The 6,000-nt window shown below is 37.0% G+C and overlaps 1 long non-coding RNA gene across 1 annotated transcript in view; it reads right to left on the bottom strand.

The window, feature by feature from the left end:
- Nucleotides 1-1,609: 1,609 nt before the first annotated feature.
- The window catches only part of LOC122794609, a 597,416-nt gene continuing 593,025 nt past the window's right edge, over nucleotides 1,610-6,000 (bottom strand). The window contains exon 3 of the long non-coding RNA XR_006363660.1: nucleotides 1,610-1,702. This is a non-coding gene — a long non-coding RNA (uncharacterized LOC122794609). The remainder of the gene's footprint in view (nucleotides 1,703-6,000) is intronic.

Below are 6,000 nucleotides of genomic sequence, written 5' to 3'. Positions count from 1 at the left end.
TGTGTTTATGTATGAATCTACATTATTGAGCCTTAAAATGACTGACCCACAGAAGACACACACCAGACAACTGCATGAGAAACCTTTAAAATACTTCATTCTGCCACAGAAAAAAAACAAAACAAAAAAAAAAACAAATACAAACACAAGTGTGTCTGAACAAAGTGACGTAACGGTTTTAGAACTGTAGAAGATGAGGTAAATGGCAAATGCTGGCGGCATGATGGGGAAGAAAGAGGTACATGGCAGCATATGTTTCGGGAGTGTAATAAGTTAGAAAACTTTTACATTTTCCCACAGAGTACTTTGTCAGAAATACTGGGCAAGCAACTGAGTGTGACTAAGGAAATTATTTTTTTAGCTGAGATACAGGATCTGAACTGCCTAGACATAGCAAGGCCTTGTTAAGATTAATTCTGATGGCTGCCAAAAAAAGCAATTACTAGAAAATGGAATTAAAGTCTAAACCAGCCAATCAGTGAATACTGTAACAGGGATCTTTAGAAAAGGGTAGGAGCAAATTACAAAAAGAAAAGTTTTGGGAGGAGTGAGATTTTAAGGGAAGATAGGAATTAAACAATTTATGTAATGTTGGATTGACTATATTTTATATTCATAGGTTCATAGGTTCATAGATTAGTACTAGGCTAACTGCCCTTGCGAGCCATTTTAAGCCTAGCCAATTATCCCTTGTGAGACTCAAACCTTGCACCTTGTGTTTATAAGGCAAACACTTTAACCATTAGGCCACCCTCCCAACCCAACGACAGTACCACAGGCATATGATTTATTATATAACAATATATGTGATGCATAATGTCTATAAATGTGAACTTGTTAATATGGTTTGATTACTTTTATACAAATGTAAGTTTGTCTATGTCACAAATGATAATTCAATAAAGGTGTTAATTAAAATAACAGTTTTAAAGCTGTGGAGTTAATGAGATTTGCATGTTGCTTCTGTCTGCCATTGATGTGGGACTGTAAAACACTTTACAACTATTAAATGTAATAGCACATGCTGCCACACATTTCATTAAACTGGTAGTACTGTGGGTAGTTAATAAACTCCAGTTGGTATTAAGAATTATGATCATAGCTGCAAATTCAACTTAATTTTTTATGTTTTCAAAATGGATTCCAAGAAAAAAATCACTTCAAATGGCCGAGACTATAAGATCGAAGTTTTGAAACTTCAAACGTTTTGAATGGAGATCGCCATACAACGTGGAACGGGATATGTATAATTTTCCTCATTGTAATGCAATCTCAGAGCTGATATATTTATTTAGCAGGGGGTGTAGAGGGTGCAGGGAGTATGCCCCCTGCAAAAAAGGCATTTTTTTGTTTTTATTTTTTTTTTCTGTTTCGTTTTCTAACTTTCAAAACTTTGATCTTCCGGTCTCGCTGGTTTGAAGTTCAAAGTTTTGAAACTTCAAGATTTACCAGTAGATTCAGATACACACACACACATATATATATATATATATATATATATATATATATATATATATATATATATTATATAGACAGCTATAGATATACAGATTGTATATGTATACATATTTTTTAAGTATGTGTATGTATTATAATTCTTTTTTTTACTCCACTCAGTTACCTTCAGTGCATCCAGGTATTGATGTACCTTCTGGATCTTCTTATCAAACTCGACATCTTCAACAGCGAAGGACCCTACGTACTGGGGGGGAAAAAAATTATCTTAGTCAAGAGCTGGCAGGAAGAGCTAGGTCTTTGATCCTAACACATACAAACCCATGACAGTACCACAGGCATATGATTTCATTATTGGATAGGAGTCATGACTCCGTACTACAGTTCGCGGTGAACAGCAAACATACTCAGTATCTCACAGACAGGTTTCTGTTATAACCATAAATACAGTAAACCCATAAACCACTATCTTTATGTAAAGAACAAATTTTTCCATATTGAATCATTTCAATAAAGTTGCACAAATATCATCCAATTTACATTGCTTCATATCCTTATGACACTTTACTGATGTAAATGGTAAAACTGTAGTATTGTTTCAATATGGCTCCAGAGTGTACTGTAAATGGTAAAACTGTAGTATTGTTTCAGTATGGCTTCAGAGTGTACTGTAAATGGTGAAACTGTAGTATTGTTTCAGTATAACTCCGGACTGTACTGTAAATGGCAAAACTGTAGCATTGTTTCAATATGACTCCAGAGTGTACTATAAATGGTAAAACTGTAGTATTGTTTCAGTATGACTCCGGTGTGTACTGTAAATGGTGAAACTGTAGTACTGTTTCAGTAGGACTCCGGAGTATACTGTAAATCGTAAAACTGTAATATTGTTTCAGAATGACTCCGGTGTGTGTTGTAAATGGTAAAACTGTAGTATTGTTTCAGTATGGCTCTGGAGTGTACTGTAAATGGTAAAACAGTAGTATTGTTTCAGTATGACTCCGGTGTGTGCTGTAAATGGTAAAACTGTAGTATTGTTTCAGTATGGCTCCGGAGTGTACTGTAAATGGTGAAACTGTAATATTGTTTCAGTAGGACTCCGGAGTGCAACTGTAGAATTGTTTCAGTATGACTCTGGAGTGTACTGTAAATTGCAAAATTGTGGTATTGTTTCAGTATGGTTCCGGAGTGTACTGTAAATGATGAAACTGTCGTACTGTTTCAGTATGACTCGGGTGTGTACTGTAAATGGTAAAATTTTAGTATTGTTTCAGTATGGCTCCAGAGTGTACTGTAAATGGTAAAACTGTAGTATTGTTTCTGTATGACTCCGTGTGCACTGTAAATGGTGAAACTGTAGTATTGTTTCAGTAGGACTCAGGAGTGTACTGTAAATGGTGAAACTGTAGTATTGTTTCAGTATGGCTCCGGAGTGTACTGTAAATGGTGAAATTGTAGAATTGTTTCAGTTTGGCTCTGGAGTGTACTGTAAATGGTGAAACTGTAGAATTGTTTCAGTATGGCTCCAGAGTGTACTGTAAATGATAAAACTGTAGTATTGTTTCAGTATGACTCCAGAGTGTCAAGAACAAGTGAAAAGCACCAATAAAGCAAAGCAGATCCACAACCTGGAAGGTGGCTCTGGAAGCCCAAAATAAAAAGTTGATGAAATGCTGATATTCCTTCTTCCGCAAGGCAGAAAATGAAAGGCTGCAACTTACATAAAACTTTCTTGCTTTAATAACAAACAACAATTTCCTCAAGCGCTTTCGCTCAGCCTGGTGCTGAGCTTTTTCAAGATACAATAAAATCAAGCTGGTTGTTCTTTATATACATAGTCAAAACTTGACCAATAATTCAATTAGTAAAAGAGAAGGTCTAATTAACCCTTCAAATTACTTGCTGGTACAAAACCTGCTTGCAGGCAAATCATTACTAAGCACAACTCACTGCAATGTCCAACAAAGTGTATGCATAAACTTAATAATCAATTGTTGGTGTATGCACAGATTGCCATAAAAATATACAGTGTTAAAAATATGCAATATTAAAACTATGCAATGTTAAAACAATATTCAAAAAATCAATACTATACACATGCTAGTATATTAAAAATATTAAAATGTGCTGTTTATTCAGCAAAATTTTATTTCTATATGTAAACCCTGAAAACAATGGAAAACCGAAAATTCATAATTTAGCCTTCCTTAACCTCAGGACGCTGCTAATGCTGCAAGCGTCATTGAGCCCTGGTTGCCTTCCTGCATCTAGTCTTAGCTGCCATAATAACTCTTTATATGTATTATATATATGACTCCGGAGTGTAATCTAAATGTTGAAACTGTAGTATTGTTTCAGTAGGACTCCGGAATGTACTGTAAATGGTGAAACTGTATAATTGTTTCAGTAGGTCTCCGAAGTGTACTGTAAATGGTGAAACTGTATAATTGTTTCAGTAGGTCTCCGAAGTGTACTGTAAATGGTGAAACTGTAGAATTGCTTCAGTATGACTCCATGTGTACTGTAAATGGTGAAACTGTAGTATTGCTTCAGTAGGTTTCCGGAGTGTACTGTAAATGGTGAAACTGTAGAATTGTTTCAGTAGGTCTCCGAAGTGTACTGTAAATGGTGAAACTGTAGAATTGCTTCAGTATGACTCCATGTGTACTGTAAATGGTGAAACTGTAGTATTGCTTCAGTAGGTTTCCGGAGTGTACTGTAAATGGTGAAACTGTAGAATTGTTTCAGTATGGCTCCAGAGTGTACTGTAAATGGTAAAACTGTAGTACTATTTCAGTATGACTCCAGTGTGTACTGTAAATGGTAAAACTGTAGCACTGTTTCAGTATGACTCCGTGTGTACTGTAAATGGTGAAACTGTAGTATTGTTTCAGTAGGACTCCGGAGTGTACTGTAAATCGTAAAACTGTAGTATTGTTTCAGTATGACTCCGGCATGTGCTGTAAATGGTAAAACTGTAGTATTGTTTCAGTAGGACTCTGGAGTGTACTGTAAATGGTGAAACTGTAGTATTGTTTCAGTAGGACTCCGGAGTGTACTGTAAATGGTGAAACTGTAGAATTGCTTCAGTAGGTCTCCGGAGTATACTGTAAATGGTGAAACTGTAGTATTGTTTCAGTATAGCTCCAGAGTGTATAGTAAATGGTAAAACTGTAGTATTGCTTCAGTATGACTCTGGTATGTACTGTAAATGGTAAAACTGTCGTATTGTATTGTTTCAGTATGGCTCCAGAGTGTAATGTAAATGGTGAAACTGTAGTATTGCTTCAGTATGACTCTGGTATGTACTGTAAATGGTAAAACTGTAGTATTGTTTCAGTATGACTCCGGAGTGTACTGTAAATTGTAAAATTGTGATATTGTTTCAGTATGGCTCCGGAGTGTACTGTAAATGGTGAAACTGTAGTACTGTTTCAGTATGACTCTGGAGTGTACTGTAAATGGTGAAACTGTAGTATTGTATCTGATATTGTTAATCCTCTTTCATTCCTTATGTGGGTATCGGTTCCGACCTCGGAACCGAGACGGCCATTTTCCAAGCTCGCGTCAGCTTCAAACTCTCGAGCTAAACACTTACCTACAACTCTCCTCTGCCTGTTACCTCAGATTTCGTTTGCCGTGTTACCATCTGGTCATATCAAGCTACTTCTCTTGAGCTAAGTACAGTCAATTGTTATTTAATTGCTTTACAAATTACTTTTCTGTCAGAAAAGTTGATATTTTATTGTCTCTTGCCCTATTGCATCTAGTGTTCATATTTTCCTCAGTTTCTTTCTGTCCTTTACTTACCCTTTTTACCGCAAGGTAATTTCTCCTTACCATCATTGGTAATCCCTTTTCCTTTCTTTTTCATACCTTCGGGTACTCTCTTCTACCATTGTTGGTACTTCTCTATTAATTAATATGGCAGACAAAAAAGGTAGTCCGGGGTTTAAGCGGTGTTCTGATTGTGGACACAAACTGCCTTCTTCTGATGCACACTCTTTATGTGTTTATTGTTTGGGAGCTTTCCATTTATCTGTTGAACTACGTTGTACTATTTGTAAGAACTTTTCTAAAAGAACTTTGTTAGAAAGGAAAAACAAGCTGATACTGAAGGGACTTCTAACATCTCCCTTTTCAGAGGCTATTTCTGGGTCAGAGGTCTCAACTCCTCCTAAAGCCCATAAGAAAACAGATGTTTCTACTATGGCTAAATCCTTGCCTTCATCCCCGGCTAGGGACTCTCACCAACCAAAACCTAAAAAGGCTAAAATTTCAGCTCTGGAGCTCTCTCATTCAGCCCCAGTGCTTTCGGTGCCCAGACCTTCGGCACCGAGGCCTTCGGCTCCATTAGTGATTTCGGCTCCGTCCTCTCCTGCAGCCTTCTACATATCTGCACTGAGGGGCTCCTCGGTTCAGACCATTACCACTGTATCGGCACTGACCGTTCAGTCGGCGCAGACCTTGACTGCATCGGCTCTGAGATATTCCTCAGATCCGAGGCCTATATTGTTGGCTCCAGTTTTGTCGGTTCCACCTTCG

This window comes from Protopterus annectens, chromosome 2.part1 (genome assembly GCF_019279795.1).
Source record: "Protopterus annectens isolate FY-2018-M chromosome 2.part1, PAN1.0, whole genome shotgun sequence".
Lineage (NCBI taxonomy): Eukaryota > Metazoa > Chordata > Ceratodontiformes > Protopteridae > Protopterus > Protopterus annectens.
This window is presented reverse-complemented; position numbering and strand designations above follow the sequence as displayed.